Genomic DNA, 24,953 nt, shown 5'->3' with positions numbered 1-24,953 from the left:
CAAATTTCAAAGGTTATAAAAATTCTGGACAAATTTAAGACAAGGCTTAAAAAGTAAATGTTATGTATATAATATATCACTAGACCTCCTTACATTTTTGCATTAGATTTTGTTAATATACTCTGAAAGTACTTTAATTCATGGATACCAATTTTCGTGGATTAGGGAAGAGAGGCAAGTTCGTGTATTCTTGAATTTGTGGTCTTGAGTTTTTCAATATATGTATCAATGGGAATCTACTTTCTGTTTGTAACCAAATTTGTGGTTTGGTCTACCGATGAAAACAAAGAAAAAGAATAGTACTGCCACAGTACTTGCCTTGTGTGTGGAAGGTCAGCGTCCATCAGTTCATTCATTCAATTTAATAGTCTCTGAAAGTGTGAAGTCTTGATACAATCTCCTCACTGTAGCTTTCTCAAGAACATTTTTCTGCAAATATATTTTTTTTGGGTAGAGGGCTGTATTTTAATTTTTCTTGTTTTAGTAGTTGCAGATGGCAAATAAAAGTCTTACAAAATAGTTGTATCAATGTGTAATGCCCAAAATTAGCACTTAAGGATCAAAAAGGAAGATTTTTTTTTTTCAAGGAAATCAATTTAATCCTTAATTCTGATTTTCTGGTTTTTGACAGATCAGTCAACTGCATTGATTTAATTATCCCCATATAAAGGTTTTGTATACACAGAAAATCAAACATGAAGCAGCAAAAAATCATTCAATTTCCTGTGTTGGGGTCACCTTGCTGCTGATCAAAGAAAGCCAAAACATATGGTATTGAAAATGTGGGTTATCAAATGCTGTGAGTTACATCTAGTGCAAGAGGGGTTACATGCTGTTAAAAATAGATAGTATGTTTTCTAGTTAATTGATTACATCATGCAGTCCCATTAAAAAAAAATTATAGGGCTGTCTGTGGGTCGATTTGTCCCCTCCCATCAGTGCATTAGGTTTAACCTCTATATGTCTTCCTGTGGCAACTCCTTCAGTCAAGAAAAATATATTGGACTTTTTTTATGAATGAGCTTCAGTAGTTCAATCTTAAGATTTCTCACAAAGATCCAAATTTGAAATTAAAATTAAAGTGCAATGGTAAAAATACAATTAAAATGTGAAACCCACTGGCCTTGTATATTTGGGTTTTCCGGTAATGGTATTGCATTCAGCATCTATCGCTGCTGCTTCTGTGAACATATTGTTTGTACATACTCTGGTAATCAGGATTAGTTAATGTGGTTTTCTTGGCCAATTATGTACGCAAGTGATTCCAGGAAGGGTTTATTTTTGTGTTGCCAGAGATCTGTGGCATATGGTCTAATAATAAGACTAAAAATGTTATATATTACAACATCAATGGTTACACAATAGTTTTATGAGCTGGTATATTTATTGTTAGTTTGTTGTCTATGCATCTGGAGTTGCTGTTCACATTTTGTGCTTGAAATTAAATTCTGGTTCATGTCTTATAAAAATTATATTTGTAATATCCTTTGCTCAGACTGTGGAGGAGGTTTAATATACACTTTGTTTAAAAGAGTTGTGGAGTCTCTTCTAGGATCATCCTTTTTAAGGAGGTACTTTTGAATCTGAGCTTACTAGTAAATTTGAAATTACTGGTAAGTTTTATTCTCCTGATCACATTGGAAAAAAGTCCTTTCTATGTCAGTTTTCATTCCAAGCTGCCATACACTGTTTCTGTAATTATATTCCAATCCTATTATAAATAGTGATACATGTACAATTCACATGACAGCTGAGGTGGACCTTACATTTTTCACTTGCCCACAGTGGATTTTTATATGGAGAAAACAGAAGATTTTTGTTGTTTTTATACCCCCTCTTGCAAAGTGGGGAGTATATAGTGATAGGGGTGTCCGTCCATTCTTTTGTCTGTCCTTCCATTATCCATGTCATATCTGTTACTCCTCCCATACCACTGAATGGAATCGAATGAAACTGTCACAGAATCTTTATTACATGATCCCATTATACACTTCCTATTTCAGATTGTGATCCTAATCAGAAGGTGCATGTTATCAAATAATGGAGTTCTAGTTAACTTCAATTTATCTAAATGAGAAAAACACTTTACCATCATATTTTATTCATGTACAATCTTAGCAATGTATTTAAAGAGTGGTAATAGAGTAATCAAGGGAACCAAGGTTATAGTGGTAATCAAAATAATGTAATCCAGGGACAAAGACCAGACATGGAAAACAGACATACACAACAAAGAACATAAAGTAATTAAAATCATACATACAAAGTAAAAAAAAGCAAACGAGCAACTCAGACTCCTCTAAAAACTGGGAGCATGGACTAGGTGCACCAGCAGGATAATTGCATATCCCTAACAAATGGACCACTAATTCTAAACTGTTAGGAAAATATTTGTACATAAAAGATTCTGCATCATGATCTACATTGTCTGTTGTTTATGATCTGGCACATCTGTTTCTGTTACAATCTTCTTCATGCCTTTATAAAAAGCTGAATGTGGCTTATATCAGCATATTCATTAATGATATTATTTTCAGCATTTTGGCCTAGAAGAAAACTTTTTGTCTACTCCAGCATGATTTCTTGCTTATTATGAGAAGATTAAAGAAATTAGTGTTTCTAGATCGATTGCAATTATTCATATATTTATGTATGAAAAGTGATCACATTGGAAGAATTTACAGTTGCAGCAGACGCTGAAAATAGATCTTGTATACAGCAGATCTTTTAAGGTTTTGATTAATTTTTTTTGTGCCTAATCTTGGTTAGATAATTTTTTTGTAAAGAAAATGACTTAGAAGAGAAACGCTTCTCTGAAATCTAATGAATTAGTATAACAAGATATGTCGAAGGCACAACAACTCCACTGTGATGAAAAATGTCAGCTCAAGGCTACCCATGGGTTTTAATGAACAACGAGGAAACCCTCACACCACAGGGTATGCTACAGCTTGTCCCAAAACAACAATGCTTTCAGCCTCCAAACTGAGAAAGAGTTCAATGTTATTTCATGTAGAAGGAACTTTCGTTAAGTGTGACATGGATGCACGGTTGTCTTGTCCACAGTTAGAACGACTGTAAATTTCAATATTAATTCAGTGTTTTGAAAATAATTTTAGGCCTGCCAACGAAGGAAAGAGCTATTTGTACTCAAATTAGATTTAACTTGATTGATAATGCACCACTGTGTTGTTATATCATAGATGTCTGGACCAACTGGAATATGGGAGACTTCTGTGTTAAAAGTTCAATCAATTACATGCTAATTGCATACCTCACTTTCAAAATACATCATTTTTTTTTCTTTAGCTGTTATTGTTTTGACAGAGGATTTACATATCTTACATCTTATATCTTTACATCACTTACACTCTAAGCTTATTATAGTAAAAAAGTAAAGAGGGTTATAATAATGTTAAACTATTGTTTTGATTCCACAAAACAAATGTTTGGCTTTTGTCTTCCACTAAGTTGACAGATCAATAAGTTTTGGCTTAGAAGCCATATGATAGATTCCCACATAAACATGCTATATTCAGATTACACTCCATCAAATATACTGACATTTAGGCTCTATAATCAGTCTGAGTCAAGCCCCTTACCACCCTGAGAAGTACTTATTATACCTCTAAGACTTCTTAAGCTCCAAGGGAGATAATTCATGTGTCATCCATCAGAATTTTGGGTACTTCATCATTTGTCAAGTGGATAGAGGCCCTAAAGGGTTTGATAGACTAAATATATCCCCCATAACTACCCTGGTTCAAATTTCTTAAGCTCCATGTGAGATAATTCACAATTCATGAATCATTCTTTGGTATTTTATCATTTGTCATGAATTCAGGTGTTCTGTGAATTAATGGTGACCATGTATATTTTTTTTTTAACAAAAGTTGTTATAGTGCAGTTTAGACATGTTTAGAGTCAGGTACACACTGCAATATGATGATATTGCATATTGTGTAAAAAATAGGTTGATTTATTTCATTGTATTCAGAAGAAGTTGTATTGTTGGAAAGTGTTTAAGTAGTAGTCTTTGTAAGAATCATTCAAAATCTAAAAAATGTGATACACCCTAAAAAAGGCTACATTTTTTATTTTTGATATGTTGATTCATGGGTCTATATTATGAAATGTATAATTATTCATTCAAGTCTGCCTGCTCTTAGGAGATAATCAACATTGAAAATCCAATAGATTCTCTTGTATTTGAGTGTCTTTTACAGAGTTATTTCCCTTCATTGTAAAATCTACAGTGCATTCTATATAATTTTTATCTCCTTAGAGCATCTGTTGTATGACAAACTGAATGTTAATTTCTGTCTACTATTGCAATTCAAACAAAATATAAACAATAAAAATATGTAGGCTTTTCACCCATGAATCACCTTTTGCATGATTCTTAGCTGGACTACTACTTAAATACATACTGGTTCATCATCTAGTACCACACAGTCAGGTAAAGGTCGAAAGAAGAAAATTGTTTGAGAGAAGGGGGGTATAAAAAAAAGCAGTTTTATACCTTGGTATGAATTTTCTTGGTGTGTCGATAGTATTATTTGTATAGATGGTTGATGGGTTTTGGAAGAGTAATCAAGGTAACCAGAATTCTAGTGGATATTGAAAGAAGACAATTCAGGAGTAAAGACCAGACAAAGAAAACAGACACATGCAACAAAGAACATAAAGTAAATGAGTAACTAATGAATTTGTGGGCACTTTATTGTCTGTTGAAATTCAGCATTTTGTCAGGTATTTTAATTTGTGGCTTGACCATGAAATTATTTAAATAGATGCTCCATAAATCAAAGTTCTTTCAACATACCAGTTAATTTTGTACTAGTTACGTTTAGTACAGTAGAGAAACATGCATTTGTCTTACTGAAGATGTCTTTTTATATACAAAAAGCTCAAAATATCTTAAAAGGCCATAAACTATTTTATGCTGAGAAGTGAAACTATTGATATAAAAGAATAACCGTCATTAACAGGTGAAATTAATGTTAAAATGATTGTAAGATGCTGAGAAAAGTGATGGGAGCAATTTTAAAGAGCAATTCTTGGTCCTACTGGATAAGATGAATAATGATACCACAGGAAAAAAAGCAACATGTGTTTTTCATGTGTGTTTTATATGTTTAGGACCTCCATTAAACATATATCTGGAACTAAAAATTAATTTATGAAAAACAAGTTCTATGTGTAATATATGTTTTTCATATGATTTATTAACTGAAAAAAGTTTGGTTTTCAAATGATTTTTTAAAACATTTGTCTCCTTGTGATTTTATAGGCACAAAAAAAATATATTTCCATATCAGTCCTAAACATATGTTTCCATGCGTTTGATTTTATGTATGTTTCAATTAATGTTATGTCATATTAAGGTGGTGCACTGACTCCCACATGGCTATACTCTATCCCTATTAGGGAGTTACTGCTTAGAAAGTAAATATATTTGATTTATTTTTTTTTAAAGATTTCATCCGACTTACAGAAATGTTTGCTAATAATATGTTTCTTATCTTTTATCCAAATTTAATCCATGTTAGAAAGCTTTGCCAAGTCTTGCCCAAAATGGGTTGCCAAGTTTACATGTAAGTAATATGAATTGTGGAATTGTGGAATGTTTCCAATCTGCTAGGAGTAAGAAAATTTTAGCATTTTTGAAATATTGATTACAACACTGAAATATTTTCTGAAATAAAAATTGTTCCATTTAATTTGTAAATATGACTGCCTGTCAGACATTTGTCATAGGAACATAGGACAGAATTAATTCAACAGGGGTCAATCAAGAAATTTGAAAAAGAGGAATTCCAGAAGTGTCAAGGAAAGAGGGTACCGGTAACTGAGTATTATTTGCTCAGTTTTGCCCACATTTTTACAAAATTAAGAAAAATTTTCAACTTAAAGGGGTTTCCCCGTCCTTGAACTCCCCCTTTGGGAGAGGACTTTTATTGGTTGAATTAACTTTTGTCCAATCCCTTTGCTCTCTATGCAATAAAATAAGTTCAGTTGAATGCCCCTTCTGGGCAATAGCATTGTGTCTCCAACAAGGTCAGTAAAAATAACAGTTATTTAAAAACCATGCTTTTGTTGACCTGAAATGCTCTCAAGTAAAAAATATAAGAAATGACCACAAATTAAGCTCTTAGGATTCTTCATCATCTTAAATCATCATTATATTGACAAAAAGTCTGGTTGCCTGTCACAGAAGTAGGATTAATTCCTGATCTGAGGAAATTAAACATGTTTTCATCAATTTGGTTTCTAGCTTCTCAACATGGTCTTAAAGGTTTTTAAGGTGATTGTCTTTTATTTCTGTGACTTTAAACGCTCCATTGATTCAAATTGCTTTTTGATTTATTGTTGGGAAGTTGGTCAAGTGGCATCTGTAATCTTCAATAGTTATAGGAGTTTATTATTGAACAGGCTCAAATTCTACAAATTCCAAGAATATTCTTGACAGTCTGTTAGATGTTTATGTTACAAGTGAGACAGAGTTTACAAGGCAGACCTAATTTTCTTCTGCTTTAAAGCAAAATTCAGCTAATTTATACTACTAATTTTGGCAGTTTCTGCTTTGCTTTTTTGCTGGTCTTCACTTGTCAGTAGAGGACATCTTTTTCACACTCTCAAAGAAGTCATTATGTAACTGTAAGTGTAAATTCTTCTAGACTGTTCAATGGATTTTGATGAAACTTGTTGCGAAGGTTTTTAATTTGGTGGCAAGTTGGTTATTTTGGTATTCTTTTGCAAAGGGGAATGGTCCATCATATAGAGTTTTACATGCAATTTGGTGATATTTCAGTTTGTAGCAGGGGTTCATTTACTTACTGGATATGTAGTGCTAGAGATATTCATCCATCCATACTTCCCTCTCTTATACTGAATGACCATCTATCATTCTTTACTCTTCCTACACCACTAGTGCAATTGAATGAATCACTGAGTCTTTATTACATGTTCCCATTGTGCACCTCCCATTTTAGATTTTGGTCTGAGTAAATTTAGGGGGTTCACAAAACATGGACTTTGTCAGTAATGAATATGGAACATGGGCCACTATGTCTTATCCATTACACCTCATACACTACAGAATGGAATTGAATTAAACTTTCACAGAATCTTTATTACATGTTCTCATTGTGCACTTTCTGTTTTAAATTTTGATTCGAATCGTCCATTGTATGATACAGGGGAGTGGGGGTATCAGGTTAGTGAGCTATTGCTATAACTTAGCATCTGTTTTGTTGTCATCCATTGTCATCGTTGATAACAATTTTTCAAAACTCTTCTCCAAGACCATGACCCCATGACCCGAGACCAATTGGAATTAAACTTAGCATGAATGCTCATTTGGGTATCCTGCATAAATTGATGTGGGGATTTTTGATCCGTGGAAAAATATGGCTGCCATTACTAAGAAAAGAATATAGGAGTCAGACTAGTTTTTCGCATATAGCTCCAGATGAGCGTTTCAAGCTCCTGGGATCCTCTTGTTCTTGTTTTATTTGGAGTTAAGCAGACTTATATTATTAACTCATTTATCAGTTGACTTTCACAGAGCTTAAAAGACTTTTGGCTTCTGTTAACTGTTGCCAACTTGGACATTGGAGTTAAGTCCGGTACAGCTGAATAAAGTATCAGAAAAAAAGTGTATGATTATGTAATTTTGATATTCAGGACAACATAAAAAAAAAAAAGGCTTCCGTCAGCACTGCTTAATCAACATTGGAATAAATCAAATATGACTCTTTTGGTATTATGAACATATTCTGCTCCTGTTCCAGCTTCAAAGTCTACAGAGTCTTAATTTGGTTATGTTCGATTATGCTGTAATCAAAATCGAATTAAAAATGATGTAAGAATTGCTGGCTGGAAGATTAATCTTTAGAATGCAGCATTGATTAGTAATTACGGCATACCAGACTTTTTAGACGGGAATTCAATTTACCCAAGTGCACCTGTATGAAAATGAATGCATTTGATAGGTGCATAGAATTGCAAAGTAATTATAGATTATTAGTTTGTTTTGAAATGTCGTTTAGTTAATTATGATGTAAGATTTAGGAAACCGAAGAGTTTATAAGCAGTTATACTGCATGTAAAATTGAAAATGAAAAACATTAGTCAGCATATTTCCTCCAAGCATCATGATTTATGTCTTTAAAGAAAGTGTCTCAAGTGGATGGAATCAATAGCTTGGTGACCCTCTTCATCTTAGATGAGAAAACAAATTTAAGGTCCGTATCCTCCTGTTAATTTGTGTCTTCTGCTGTTTTGGGCAAAAACACTTGTGGTGGTAAAGCTAAGATTGCATTAGTTTTTGCCAATATTTCTTTATATTTTAGTCTAATTTTGTAAAATTCCTCAAATATATGTCAATTTCCTCAAATCTTCAATCTCCAACAATTGGTTGTTCATGAATGATTGATTTCAGGAAATCCTGGTTTATAGTTACTCTAGAATTGTCTTTTTGAAAGTGCAGGTTCTATACTAAGTATTTCACTGCTGCCAGGGTATAGGCAAATATAATTTACCTCTTTTATCAATTATTTAATTTTTATATGAAAAGTTTATCGTTATTGAAAGAATAAAAAGAGAGCTTTGTATTTTATTTCAAGTGTTTTATATAAGGCCTTATAGTAAATACTACTACTTTTAATTTCCGTTTTATTGGCCGTTGTAAATCAAATTTGTAGTATATTTAAGATTATTGAGATAAATCAGTAATTTCTCATTCAGAATTCATATTTGATCTGATCTGAAGGTTCATTGGAGGGCAGAGTCATTAATCAGATGAAATATATACATGAAAGAATTCTCCTGTTGGATTTTACCATGTGTTATGTTTTCCATACATTATCTGATATCCATTTCTGTTATTCAGTACCAAAGAATTATATATTTGAGCTTCTACTAGCACTGGCAAGATTTTGTCTCCTTTGTCTGTTAAATTTTGCAATTTTTCTTTACTACTGTTAAAATACTTCAACTTAACTTGATAGATGTGATATACAGGTATTTTTTCTATCAAGGCCATGTCAAACAGTTAACTTTTTGGTCCACTTGATTGTCCATGGTTGCCATGGAAGGCAAATTTAAGTATTAACTTTTTTAATTCTACTGAGGCATACTCTGCTTCATTAATCTGGCATCATTTGACCTGGCCTTGATTTTGGCCAGGGCAGCCAAGCTTAGGTTAATGAGACCAGCTTATGTTTTAGAGTATGCCAACCACTGGATTATAAACAGCTATAATATATTCTAACAATTAATTGTTGAGATGGCCCATTCAGTAGCTGCAACTACTCACTGTTACTTTTCCAGTAGAAGTTATATTACAGTTTACTGTAAAGTACATGGTAAACATTGTTGGAGTCCTTACAAGTCCAAGAACGCAACAATTTCGTCATGGGTTTTGAGTACCATATCACCTGTGCAAAATATCTTACATTTTGCTTTTTAGAGAAATTATTAAATTGTCTCCCTTTGTTACTGATTTTGTTGACTATATATTGCTATGTCAATTCATGGATATATTGTTAAGTGACTTTCTTTCCCACAGTTTAAAAATATTTAGCTGTAGTACATTTAATGTTTAGCATGTAACCTTTTCAGGTTGACTCCAGATCTGAACATACCTACTCCTAGGTTCCACACTACCTTGATGAATATACATACCTATTCTTAGGTTACACACTATCTCTGTGAATATACATACTTCTCCTAGGTTTCACAATATCTCGTTGAATATACATACCTTCTCCTAGGTTTTACACTATGTTGTTGAATGTACATACCTACTCCTAGGTTTCACACTATCTTGTTGAATATACATGCCTTCTCCTATGTTTCACACCAAGCTTTACACTATCTCGGTGAATATACATACTTCTCCTAGGTTTCACAATATCTCGTTGAATATACATACCTTCTCCTAGGTTTCACACTATCTCGTTGAATGTTCATACCTACTCCTAGGTTTCACACTATGCTTTACACTACCTCGGTGAATATACATACCTTCCTCTAGGTTTCACACTATCTCGGTGAATATACATACAGTCAAACCTCGATGTGTCGAACTGGGATTAGTCGAAATCTCGGATAACTCGAACTGATTACAAAGTCCCAGCAAAACTCTCCTTACTCCAATACAATTTTACTTCAGACGACTCAAATTCAGATGAATCAAAACCTCGGATAACTTGAGGTAATCAATCAGTCCCCTCGATAGGACTTATAGATTAATTAACCCTGATGTCTCGAAGTCAACTAATTAGTCAGAAAACTGATTGCTTTATTACAAACCATGATCACAGTGTGTTTTAACAACGATTAGTGTGGCTTTTAAAATTAATTTGTTGACACTCTTTATGGTTTGATTTGTTTAATTGATTATTAAAAATTGTGTGTGTTGTTAAAAGGAACGAATTCTATTAATAACACGTCAGAATTTACACTAACAGTGATAACGGATATTTTGATAATTTTTTTTCACATACAGATGAATTATAATGGTATCTGACTATTTAATGAAACATCAAACAGACAGTAATAGTATTTCAACGTCTACATTCGTTTCGCTAGTGAATTTGAAATTTTATTGTAATAATGTAGAGCACATGGTTTGACAATACTCCTGATTGTGAATCAAACAAAGCAGCATGTTATGAACAATGACGTTTTTGATGTAGAAAAAATAAAAAGGAAATTTCACTTAAACACTCAAACATGATGTACAACATACAAAAAAATATCTTCCATTATGAAACGCAAGACATTACAGAGTACCAAGTAAAGTGAAGTACATGTTCATATACATGTACAACAAATGATGTAAATTCAGAAATTATCATTGACCAAACTACTAGTATTTCAGGTTTAGCTTTGACCTCAGATTACTCGAACCTCGGATAACTTGAACATTTTTGCATGGTCCCTTCGACTTCGACTTAACGAGGTTCGACTGTAAAAACTCGTAGGTTTCACATTATCTTGGTGAATATACATACTTTTCCTAGGTTTCACACTATCTCGTTGAATATACATACCTACTCCTAGGTTTCACACTATCTCGTTGAATATACATACCTTCTCCTAGGTTTCACACTACCTCGGTGAATATACATACTTTCTCCTAGGTTTCACACTATCTCATTGAATAAACATATCTTCTCCTAGGTTTCACACTAGGCTTTACACCATCTTGGTGAATATACATACATGTACCTACTTCTAGGTTTCACACTAGGTTTCATACAAGGGTCCGGAAGTTTTGACAGCCCATGCCGGATATTTGATCAAATTTCAGCTGATGTTTCTGTCAGTCTTTTTACATGCTCAGACCGAAAATAAACTTTGTATGTAGTTATTTTAAGATGAATATTGGAAAGTGTGTTATTTCATCACATACTCTGTCTTTTACAAAATATCAGAGGGAGTGAACGAGGTTGGTTTTGTCCACACGTGGACGTTCCAACATGTAAACAAAACATCGTATCTCTCAGATTTTTTCATCACATAGGCAAACAGCCGAGAACTTCTGAGTGATGAAAAAAACATTGATTATTTATAAAAGAAAATCGCGAACACATTTTGTCTGTTGATTTAAATGGTCTGTTGACTTCTGTGTTAAAATGATTCAATCGACAAATTAATAATTACAAACTACATGTATGACTTATTCAAAGTTTCAGTTTCGTTACCTCTGAAAGATCGGCGGGATAATGGTGGAATGTCAATCTTTTTTCTTAATTAATAAATGTATGAAGATTCTCTGTGTTACTTCAATTAATTCCTATACCCAATGGGACTGCATGTGTACCGTTAATTCAATTATGCAATCAACTAATCAGTTACAGGTAAATCACAGTCACAGGTGGCTGCACATCAGCTGAAATTGACACACACTAGTCAATTTATTTCCAATAAACAATTAGGAGACTGGTAGACAGGATGTTTATACACTAATAAAACCACGCAGACTGTAATTTATAAGGGTTGACAATTTTTTTTATATCCGATATCGGAAAATTGTCGTCGGTCATTTGCAAAATTTGTCGGTCAATGACCGGCATTTTTTACCGTTTCCGGATCCATGGTTTCATACTCTATCGGTGAATATACATACCTACTCCTAGGTTTCACACTATCTCGGTGAATACAAACTGCTTTCTTTTTAGTTAAATGATTTCAGCATGTGCACCAATCATGAAAATATTTCTGAAGTGTGTCTTTCTCTAATTGAGTAATTGATAAGTGTGCTTTTCACCCGCAGTTTTTATTGCCAAGAATGCTATAAATTACTGTGTATATGTTGATGGAGTGTATTGAACTTTCAATGGTAAACTTGAATTTCATGCTTCTTGATTAGAAATAAGTGCATAAAATGAGAAAATAAGTCTTAAAATTAGATATTCAAACTTTTAAAAAGCTTTAAAGGTAGAAGGACAAAATAACAATTAAAACACAAACAATAATATGTCTGTTGTTAATTCTAATATATAGTTTTCTTTTGTTTTATATACCAGTATATATAACACCAAGAGACTAATCTCTGACTGTTATAAGCATTTTTAACTTGAAAAGATTGAAAACTTCTATTATCCCCACTAGCATTAATTTAAATTCTCATTTGAGTTAATGAACTATTATATACAACACTGGGTCTGAAAAAACAATGTATGAATGTTAGCATTTTCAAATATGTTCCCCCAATTTTACAAAATCTGAAACTTAAGTTTTTTTGTTTTTTTTTAAATTAATAGTGGAAAAAATCTACAGCCAACATGTGTTGTTATAGTTTTTTAAGAAATTATAGCAGAAAGATTAAATATCAAGTTAAATGGAAGATTAAATATCAAGTGAAATACAAAGTACTACATGTACTGCACTCTAGTAATGGGAAATGTGTCTGACCCAAGTCAGTGTCAGTTTCATTCAGTCCAGTAGAAATTTTCACGTTTTCTTGTTGAACATATAAGGAAAATCGATTGATTGTTGGGTTTTTATGCCCGAGTAGTAATATTCCAGCTATATCCAGGCGACATATAAGGAAAAAGGTCCAACTATATTGTTCTTTCAGACAGATCAAAAATGTTTTAGGCAAAGTTTGGTAAAGTATGGTATTCTGTAGAAAATGTACTCAGGTTCCAGATGTTACAGTGTAATAATGTAATTCACTTGTTTTCGTTAGTCTATTTCATGTTTGGGGGGTATTATTTCAGGGAAGACTGTGCACTTTACACCCATTTTATAAGGCTGTGAATCGTGGCAAAGCTAGGGTCTTCAATGACGGCAAAAAAAGAATGATTTTGATGGTAGGTCAAGTAAATTTTTATCTTTTAATAAAGGCCAAATTTGACTGTTTTTCTGTTGATGTATTTAGTCTCTAATTTCTGTTTGGAAGAAGTTTTATTGTGTGTATCCAATGCTGATAATTAAATAATTGGTTAGTGTGTCTTTCACGCTGTGGATTTTATTGCCAAGAATGCCATAAATCATTATATGATAGGAGAATATTGAATCGGCTATCAGAATCCACAAAGCTTATCTGTTAACCAGGCACATATCATCTAATCATGTTTATCTGACAGAATTTTATTGTCACAAAACAAATTAAATGATAACCACCATGTTGGAACACTTTCAATCTCGTTCCCACCTGTAAAATCTCAAGCAAGCCTCAAATGGGGTGTAATCATTTAGGATTAGCATCTGTGATCTGATTGGCTGGAGGAAATAACAATTGTTGCAGTGTATTGAAAGGGAGGCTTGATTTTTTCCCATTCTTCCCCAGCAACCATTGTGCATCTTAGCTAACAATGGGTGAAGTTTATGGTTACCTGTTAGGATGCTGGTATAGGAAGTGGAGAGTTTCTGGTCGGAAATTTTGGAAAGAACAAAAGATGAGGTAAGGGTTTTCTGTTTTTTTTTCATGAGAACTACATGTATAGAGGATACATTTTTTTTTTATTGCAAATTAGTTTCATTTAGTAAATTTGATGGATAAGTATTTTTATTGCATATCTATTTATCAAATTTTATTTTTAAGGTTATTGATAAAAGTTAATTGACGTAGACATTTAACTACTCAGTGGTTATACAATAAACATTTTGTTTAGTGTATCAGTATTAACATTAAACTTTGTGTAAAACTTATTTGATGGCATTTTTGCAATAACTTAAGTTTTAAATCTTATAACCATAGCGTCATAAATGTTATAGAAACTTTCATTCGTTAAAGAAGTATTAAAAGTTTTTGTGTGACAACTTCGTCATATATCTTATAAATAATTGATTGAAGTCATAAGTGAATGGTGAACATACAATATTTTTCTTTCATTCATGCTCTGAACCTGTGGTTTGAGGTTTGCCTCATAAATCTTTATACAAGGCAATTAACTATCAATTTGATACAATACAAAAACAGATTAAATACTCTAACCCTGAATTAGACACCTGAATACATCACGGGGCACTTCTGAGGGAAAATATTTTACAAAATGATTTGAAAAAGTTTTGAATTTCTTAATGCAGTTTATTTATTTTTTTAATTTTTTTTTGTTTCTTTTTTTTATAATGAAAGTTTGATTTCTTAATGTCACACTGTTTTTAGTAGTGTGTTTCATGGAGATATGAAAAATCTGCCACAGAAATTTTTTGGGGTTCATTAAAGAAAAATCATATGAAAATAATCTAATAAAAAATAAAATATTTCATAATGCTACTCACGATGGCTGGCGTATTTTAATCTAATTTTGATGCAAAATATAACAAAATGGGGAGAGGGAGGGGGCAGATGTTCTGTCTGTCTAAACACAAAAATAGTTGAAGGGGGGAGTAGTTGTTGCAAGTTGTTTTTATCCATTCAAAGAAATATTTTTGTTTGAAAACATTAGTTAAAGTGACAATGGGTTAAGTTTTTTTTCAAATGAGCACGAAGCTTCTTTTGCATCTTTATACGAATGTCATAGAACATTTTGAAAATGTGGAAGATTCATCTGAGTTGTAAGAAACATGATCATTTAGTATACATTGATACTATATCTTCTGTAAAACTATTAACCATTGTAGCTATATTGGACACCCACTCTTTCAATATCTTTTGACATAAATACGGCCCAGAATGCTTAGGCATCTATTTTGTACAAAATTGATATTTAATATGCGATATTATTCTGCCAGTTGAACTTATAAAGTGCGACAAGGATAATTTATGCAGGCTTTAGATTGCAAGGCGATGAGTAGGTTTTTATTTGCAACAAACTTATAATATTTGAATACAAATAGGGCTATTTAGAGATACTGCTCTCAATGAATCAGGCAATAATGCTTACATGTATTTTGTCACTGGTGAAGGGCAATTTTTTGCTGTGAAAAACAATTGCTTGTAAAAGTTTGGCAAAAATTTTTCATTTTGTAATATTTTGATTTGAATTTGTTGATACCTAGATTCAAAGAATATCTCTAAGTGGAATTATTCTTTCCCTTATTTATGAGTAGTCTGACAGTGAAGGTTTTGTTAAGAAGTAAGAAATGAATGTTGATATCAGGGTTCGAAGTGTATCTCCGAATGAATTATTTTTACCCCTATTTATTAGTATCCTGACAATGAAGGTTTTGTTACAAAGCAAGGAATGCACTTACTGAGCTCAAAGTTCATTTTAAAAGAATGTTATTCTCTGATGCAACTGTTTTTTTCTTCACCTTTAACCAGACACTTACATGGAGTCGTAATCTTCTATGTATTCATAACTTTCCAGTGACACATAGAAACAAGATATAGTGATATAATTCAATGATCAACTTGATAACATTGTGTCCCATGGGCAATTTTTGTAAAAACTTAAAAGGAAGGGTAGTAACGGGATCATTTCTCGTGTCTACATCAAAGGGGGTTGAAAACTAGGGCTCCTCATAAATTTATTGGATAATCTTATCTCTGAAAAATTTCTATTTGCACATCTTTCTATGATCTAACTTTGTTTTTAGGTAAGTTAGAACTTTTTTTTGGCCATGACTCTAATATACTCATTCAATGTTTTATTTGTTTTGAAAGAAATGGCTAATTCTATACCTTAGTGCTCCTTGTCCTTATTTAGAAAAAAACACTACTCTGGTTTATATGTATGGCCTTATCTAGATCCCCTGCTTGACAAATATTTTGTATATGATTTTTTGAGTGATCAGATAGACATTATGACTGACCTTCAAATTCTTTAAAAATGCTTGTCCAATAACTAGGTCAAACTGTGTACATGACAGTTTTACAGAGCACTAATTTAACCCCAATCAAAATATGGTTCCCTATTAAGTTACAAAAGTTGAGTGGTGCAATTAAAAAAAAAATCTGTTCATAAATATTTTGTTGGACTGACAGCCTTTGGTGAAGAAGGTAAGATTTTATGTGCCTAAGTTAACTTTGTTTCTAATACATGCTTTGCATATGATCAGCTAACTTTGCATAAAGAGGCCTGGTTGTTTAAAAGATAAGAAATGAGATATTTTTAACCAGATCAAAACCATAAATTTAGACCCACAGCAAAGTGTCATATGTTAAAAAGGCCACATGGTTTTTTTGGAAAGGAGGTTATAGTTTAAAAATTCATTGAAACATGAAAGAAAATATAAAAAAATATATTTCTACAGTTTACCATCTCCAAATTTTGAACTTTGCAACCAATAGTTTAAGTGTCCCTTTCCATCATGAATTCAGATTAATAATTTTTGTAATAGTTTTTTTCCCCTGTACAACCAGACATGTCATTTTTTGTGGGTGCCGAATTTTGTGATTTGCTCTAAGACTTTATTTTTTTCATGTCTACAGATTTAATGGAATGAAAGTTACCGGTTTATTTAAAATATTTTAAACTTGACATGCTTTTAATTTCTTGATTTTCCAGGCTTAACAAATATAGCAAAAGTTGGAACCTTGTGAAAATTTCCCGCTACACAGAATCATTTTAAGTCGCTTATATTGTTAGCGTTTTCTTCCTCTTATCATTCAGTACTGTACATTCATATTTGATTTGCATAATTACATATTACTACACCACCTTATGCTGCTGATAGGTGCCGTAAAACCTTCAATTCTAGTTTCATCCGAGATCAAAATATACCTCTTAAATACTTTACCTGTACATTTGTTCTTCATATGTTTTCTACTTGTTGAAGAAGTGGGAAACGCCCAGTTTATGAGTTAGCCCATTTCATTTGGTGTCTGAACAGAACTGTTTTCAGGTAGAGGTGGTTACCCTTTTGTTCCATGTACTTACTGTCTTTTGGAAACATGTCAGACCAAAGACAATGAAATCAACCTGGCAGATAGGCATTGATCATAATGTACACATTTTGGCTTGTTAGTTATGGTTGTATCTCTGTAAACACCTGTACTTACAGAACCAAGTGTTCAGTCATAAGGTTTGAACTTGACTGGTAAGTTGTATAGTTTTTTACTGGATTTCACTTTCTTTGGACAAGGCTGGTGTCTTGTAAAAAGCAGATACAAAAAAAATTTTGTGTTTACTGTCACATGCTGAAAAAATTAGGGTCGGTAAGTTAATTTAAAAAAAAATACAGCCACTGGGAATCACCATTTTGTACAATAATAGTTCATTTGTGGATCTGGGACAAAATTTCCAGAAATTAAAATTTTTCTGATAAATTAGTTTAAGGTCGAGGAAAAAAAACATTATAATCTGTCGGGGTACAGTAAACACACAATTTTTTGGTAGCCTCATCTCCGGTTGTTTGTTGAGCTTATACGTTATTTTTTGTGTTTACCATTTTGTGCTTTTGGTATTCTCTACATTGTTTTGTCCATAGATTTCTTCTCATTTCATTTCCTTCATCATATTCTTCTTTATCTTTACTTCTTTGAACTTTGACCCTGGAGTTTTCCTATAAGTTGTAGAGGTTATAGCAGCACTTGTCTCATGGTTTGTTAGTTATCCTATACTATGGTACTATTAAAATCATAATTTGCATTTTAGAAAATGAGATTATTGTTTGTTCCATAATGTATCTGTTTAGAACGGTCTTTTTCTGTTTAGGTTGGACAAATGTCCTACTTGTACAATGTACTTCTATTAATTCAGTTCATTTAAACAATGCACAATAAAAAATAAGTTTTCAAGGTTACTCATTCTAAAATCATGTCTGGTGGTTGACTGCAATAAATCCTGTTAAATAAGAAATGTATTTTTCAAGGCCGTGCCATGCACATGGTCTCCCGAAACAGAGTTCTGCTCCATGATAAAACACATAGCTGTATATTTATCACAAAAATACATTGATAAATGTTAGATTTATTAGAAATAAGAATGAAATTGAGTGTGGTGTTTACAAGTTTCAGCATGCAGGAGCAGGGTGGGGCTAGCTTATAAACATAGAATACTTTGTTATACAATACAAACTGTGTAACATTAAACATGGGTTATTTGAAGGTTATCAGCTGTACAGGTTAATTTGAAATGGATTCAATCAAATGTTTTCTCACAATAGAGTATGAATTTCTTTGATGTTAATCTTACCTGGATGATGGAGGGACAAGTAACAGAAAAAGTGGTTTTATGTATTAAAATGTAAATTGTAATTGTAGTATGGGAAATTTAGTTTCAAAGTTTCGTGTATGAAAGGAAATTTAAATTGTCAGATTTTGTTTGAATTGAAAGCATGTTTTTTTTTTTTTTTTTAATAATATAGACATCTTAGTACAAAGAAAAAAGTTAGCTTGAATTCATTTTGAAAGGTACATTGTTTTACCCAAACCCAATCTATCAATATTCAAATTCATTGGAAATTTGGGGAGGGGGGTTCAGAAGATTAAGAGTTTAGTTATACATAGTACATAATCCCATTGGATGCCAAAGGATTTATAACCAAAAACTTTGAAATAAATAAATGACAAATGTATCATATTTACTGTAAATACCATGTCTTCAAAGAATTTGGAACTGTCATGAGTTGAAACTTGATACTAGAGGAGTTAATACATGATTAATAAAACTAGCCCATACCAGAGGAGTTAACACATGATAAATAAAACTAACCCAAACCAGAGGAGTTAACACATGATTAATAAATCTAGCCCATACTGAAGGAGTTATTTTGTGATAAATAAATCTGGCCCATACTAAAGGAGTTAACACATGATTTATAAAACTAGCCCATATTAAAAGAGTTAACATTAAAACATGATTAATAAAACAAGCCCATACTAAAGGAGTTAGGACATGCCACCAGAGGCCTAGAGTTCAGATTACATAGATAACCATATGGATATACAATAATGCAGATTGTTCTATTTTAGAATAAAAAAAAACAAAATTTCATTGACAGAATTAAAAAGAGATCAGATCTAAAAGTTGAATTAACACCAAACTAGGTATATTTATGTATTCATGTAAAATCATGAATGGATATCATTGACAAAATTGAAACTTCAAATAGAACATGATTGCTTTAAAATTTAAAATCAACTTTCTGTTGCAGCTAACAATGCATTGTGACCTTTTGACCCATAAAACAGACCCAAGCTCTATTCTTTAAAATGATGTATTCTAAAATGTAATCACATTAGCTCAATGGAAGCATTGTAGCAGAAATAAGATTACAGAAATTTCCTCTTTTTGGTTCAGAGATGTTGGATAGGAGGTCATTGATGCTGTTTTGGTATAAGTTTATTTGAAATTTAAAATTACATGGAATTGAATTGGTGTTAAACTTCTTAGTGAAACAGATTGTGTAGAGCAAGGAGGTATTAATTTCATTTTAAATTCTAAATTTTTTTTTTGATAGCATTTGTTTGTATTATTGCTGGGCCATAGACATATTTGTCCATGTTTTCTTAGTGCAGAATGCTTTAGGGAAAAATTTCATATATGTATATAGTATGTTAATGTAGACTTTAAAATAGCCTTTCAGCTTTCCTATAAGTAAAAAATGGAAGATTTAAGGAAAAATTTAACGAAAAACCTGATTTTCCAAACTTGACCAAACCTCCTGATATTTACATTGGCCTATGCGATTTTCATACGGTTAGCTATATATATATATATAAGAAGTGAAAATAAAATGTCTGTATAATGATAACAATACACAGATCTTGTTTTTAATTCAAGATCAAAATAGTAAAAATATCTACCTACAAACCATTTTAAGTACTGGAAGGAAATTAAATGAAAAAATACTTAAACTTGGCCTTTGGGTTTTTGGCCCATGTCATTTTGTTTTTATAATCCTCTTGAGAACTTTGAATTGTTTTGCTGAATCCAATCTCTCCTTTGATCAAACATGCATGAAATTGACTTTATTTTGGGTGAATCTACTGAAGACTTTGTGACACTGATCGTGAGAAAGGTCATGGGGAATGGGATTTATGTGAAGATCACACCCTTGTTGACGTTTTTGGTTATTAATTTGTACATTTGGATTTTCAAATTGGGTGATTTCAATCCTACTTTATTTGAGTTCTTTGAAGTGATTTGGAAGGCCTGCATAAACAAAAACAATAGATCTAGGCCATGAATGAATGGAAAAGTAGTAGGTGGGTTGGGGCCAATGTTAGACTCATTGGGGTTGGGAAATGCCATGGCGTATCTCGCTAAATGACTGCTTGTGTGTAAGGTGACATGAAGATATATTTGTACTTCAAAGATTCACACAAGGCCTTGATCAGAATCTAATGAATGGGAAAACTGTTGAGTTAATCTAATGTGAGCATTTTCTCACATTGTACGAAATCTATAAACATTTTATTATTTCATGGTACATGTAATAGATATTTATATGCAATGCATATTATATAACTGTACTTCATTTAAATATCCCTATAGGGTCTTAAAAAGTGTCGAAATATTTAGTTGTATTGGCTGTATAATATATGCTGAGAAATTTCTAACGTTCTGTGCAGGTTGTTGTTTAAAACTTTTCCCCAATATTCTAGATATTTAGTGGTGAGAGGGTTATGATAATCTTCTGCAAATGCTGTCCTAGGATGTTAATCGAAAAATAATATGTTAATAATTGACTACTCCATCAACTTGTCTTGTCAGAGCCCTCTGCTCTCTCTGACAAGTTGACAGAGATGCAATGGTTTAAAATTGAATTACCTTTCAGTGCTTTGTTGTGGGTTTGAAAGGAAATTGACATGTACATGAAAACTTGGATAGAAAGAGAGAAATGAGGTGATCAGATAGTTATTGTGATGTGAGAATAAATGTATGGAATCTAGGGAGATGTGAAATGGTGCTGAGTTTCTGTTGAAAAGGCAGTGAGGATAATTTGAAGGTAAAGAAGATTTTAAGACAATTTTATTAACTTCCAATGTTTTTTCATTGATGTAGAGAATTTATAGTTATAGTTTTACTCAATTTTGAAATTAAGATTGGCCTATAGAGAATATGCACTTTCTTAGCACCACCTTTTTTGCACTGGAATTAATGTTTATTTTTTCAATTATTGATGTTAAATGTCTGATTTTGCCGATTCTGAATAATCATCAGTCAGAAATGATAGATTGCATAAAATTGACCTTTTACTTTAGTAATAACATTTCTGGAAAAGAGTTGTCTGTATTTCAGCAGTTCTGTCAGCCATATTGAAAAGTGAAATTCACATTCCATTAACTTGAAGTGCTCTGTATATAAATTGTTTGGAAGATGAAATTCTACTAGCCTTTTGAAAATTCTGGCAGAATGAAATTTACTTGTTGGCATTGTTCTGTTCAAAGATAGACATGATAAAAAGTGTATTGGGAAAGTAACTGAAATCAGGGAGTGGATCCAGACACTTTGAAAAGGAGTGGTACAAGCCAGAGTTCCTCAGAAAAAGGGGTTGCTTTGACGTTATTTGTCATTTATCGTCAAATATACACATGAAAATGACTAAGTTTTTAAAGAAAAAGATAGAGTGCCTCTCCCTGGATCTGCTACTGGAAATAGTGAAAGCAGTTTTTTGTAATTTTTGTTTGGTAAAATATCTTCCTCCATTTTGTTGATGGATATAGGACTTCACCTGATATCAAGTTAAATCACAATGAAAATATTAACTTTAAGTGGTTACAGTATTTTAGAAGATAACCCCTTAGCATAAGGGTATAAACATGTGCTGTAGTGTATTCCTTTGCAACCTACCAATCATTTACAAGGAGCTGTACCCAATATTAGACAGGAAATTTCCAAATGGCAAGTTGCATGTTAAAATGAAATAAATTAGTTGTTAAAATTAGGGTTGTGACACTTTGTGATGCTGTAACATAGTCTCTATTTAATTTATATGTCACATTGTGTATTGTGGTTAATTTGTTTACAAAAAGACAATTTATAGTCCTTTGAAAAATGAGTAAAGGAACTTGAGCTGACAGGTTTCTTAGCCTTATACAGGAAGGTGGTCATGAAAGGTTGAATTGAGGTATGTTAATACTCTGAATAAGTCTGAAAATTAAAGATTTAATATGATCAATTTGAAATTTTTTTGAATTTTTTTTTCTTGTTCATCTAATTTTCATTTTTTTAACTTTAACTTAGATGTCATATGCTTAGCATATATATCTAGTCAAGATTATTGGTTCAAATGATTTTGATGATACTTAATCAAAAGGCATTTTATTCTTATCATTTACTAGTGCAATCTAGTTAGAGTCTTCTACATCAATGGATGACCTAATTGTACTTAATAAATTTTCTAAGAAGTTTGATAACATCTCTAAAATGTAATCCAGCATTTACCTTCCATGATCATTTTATCACAGCCTAATCGTCAATCATGATTATAAATTTCTGTGTCTTATCATATAACTAAGGTATTCTAACCATGACAAAAATACATTTAGGGCCCTTAATCACCAATCAACAAATTGAAAAATATTCCTTCTTTGGGCAATTGCATTAGATTAATATGCTCCTTCAGGATTTTGATAATGGGTTCCTATTAAAATACTCCACCATTTGATTAGAAAATTATTATCCATTAACTTTAATCATGGTATTAATGCATTTTTGCCCCAGAACCAATCTCAGAATTTTATTAAGGAGGAACTGAAATATTTCTTGCCTGCAGGGTTGAAAACAGTAAGATATGTTTCTTGGCTGCAGGGTTGAAGACAAGAAGACATATTTCTTTACTGTAGGGTTGAAAACAACAAGATATGTTTCTTGGCTGCAGGGTTAAAGATAACAAGACATATTTCTTTACTATAGGGTTGAAGACAACAAGACATATTTCTTTACTGTAGGGTGGAAAACAACAAGAGATATTTCTTGGCTGCAGGGTTTAAGACAACAAGACATATTTCTTTACTGTAGGGTTTAAGACAACAAGACATATTTCTTTACTGTAGGGTTGAAGACAACAAGAGATATTTCTCTTTGCTGTAGAGTTGCAGACAACAAGAGATATTTCTTTACTGTACGGTTGAAGACAACAAGAGATATTTCTTTACTGTAGGGTTGAAGACAACAAGAGATATTTCTTTACTGTAGGGTTGAAGACAACAAGAAATATTTCTCTTTGCTGTAGGGTTGCAGACAACAAGAGATATTTCTTTACTGTAGGGATAAAGACAACAAGAGATATTTCTTTACTGTAGGGTTGAAGATAGTGACATCGAAAAAAAGATCATTGAAAATAGCAGAAAAATACACTACATCAGCACTTTCACCAAAGATTTTATGTTGAAGATTATTTTGTTTCTTGAAAACATGTCCTTGACAAAATTACCTTAAAAAGGTGCAAAAGAAGTTCATTTATTTAGAACAGAATATAATAAAGGGAAAGTTTTACCATTTTAACCCTCCATACCTTTGCAAAATAGGTTTTCGGGAGATATACAGGAATCCCCTTGCCTCTCTGTCTGTCTGTCTGTTAGTCTGTACATATATTGTGTAAGTGCAACTCCTAAACCCTTCAAAGGATTTTATTGGTTTTTATAGGATTGTTACGTACCATGAATGTACATGAAAGAAGATTATTATTGCCTGATGCTTATCTTATTTTTTGGTCTTATCTTTGTATATATCAAAATATTGCCTAAGACAGCAAACTGCATGTTAGGACTTAAATTTGTATTTTGGAAAAAATGAAATTTGGAATAATGAATGTTTCATCTATCTTTAGCGGTTCAAGAGTAATTGTAGCTTTGCCTTCAAAACTGCAGATATATGATGCTTATGAAAACTTCAACTTTATTTCATGACCTTGATCAGAAATTCAACTATTGTTTAAGTACAAAACCCAACTGTAATGTGTAAGTGGTAATGACTAGCAACAAAAGTATGTTTGAAAATGACTGAATACATTAGGTGTGCAGTAAATATGCATTATATCAATCATTGGATAGCATTTCCGCTGCAGCTGTATGTAGTTGACAATGGGAATTAATTTATGCATACTTGATGGATGTATAGGAGCTTCCCCTTTGAAGCCATTGTTGAAGATTTTGTTACATAATTGGATTCCAGGGATTTACATGTGCATGTTAAAAAAATTTGCCATTTAAGAAATTTAAGCTCCAATTTGTGCATGAATACAGGTGCTGATTAGACAAGAGAGACTAATGGTTGTAATTTTAAACTTTTTTTTGTTTTGCGGAGTTGTATTTTTGCAGATTTAATGCTTTGTGTTACACAGATATTTTGAAATTTGAAGAAAAAATCTTAGAAAAATAAAATCTTCCCACCCGCCCCATTTTTTTAGTTGCTGGTGGATGATAATCTACAAATTAATTTGATGTGGCCTTATGGTAAAAAACTGCTGATTTATCACAATATATGAATACAATTATTTCCAAATGTATAGTATATATTGCAAAGGGTATTTACAGTATTTGAGTAGCCTCATATTTATTTCTTTAAACCTTTGGCTGATCTGCCATTTTTTGACACAAGTGATTCCAGCCAAAAATACAAAATGTTCTAGATTTTCAAATTAAGTCCATTTTT

The 24,953-nt window shown here is 32.1% G+C and overlaps 1 protein-coding gene across 5 annotated transcripts in view; it reads left to right on the top strand.

Annotated features, from left to right (window-relative positions):
- The window catches only part of LOC148603103 (polycystin-1-related protein-like), a 259,127-nt gene that overhangs the window by 56,371 nt on the left and 177,803 nt on the right, over positions 1-24,953 (top strand). The window contains exons 1-2 of one of the 5 annotated variants that reach the window (XM_088553966.1): positions 13,795-13,924; positions 21,133-21,303. The exons of 3 other annotated variants lie outside the window; for them this stretch is intronic. The gene's annotated coding sequence lies outside the window, so the exon portion shown is untranslated. Of the gene's footprint in view, positions 1-13,778; positions 13,925-21,132; positions 21,304-24,953 lie in introns of those variants that run through there. One more of the 5 variants, XM_088553965.1, reaches the window with a different exon arrangement.

The sequence above is a fragment of the Perna viridis genome, chromosome 11, assembly GCF_037379345.1.
Source record: "Perna viridis isolate PV_CMFRI_1.1 ecotype Kerala chromosome 11, ASM3737934v1, whole genome shotgun sequence".
Classification (NCBI taxonomy): Eukaryota; Metazoa; Mollusca; class Bivalvia; order Mytilida; family Mytilidae; genus Perna; species Perna viridis.
The sequence above is the reverse complement of the archived record's forward strand: the minus strand, read 5'-3'. Positions and strand labels throughout refer to the sequence as shown.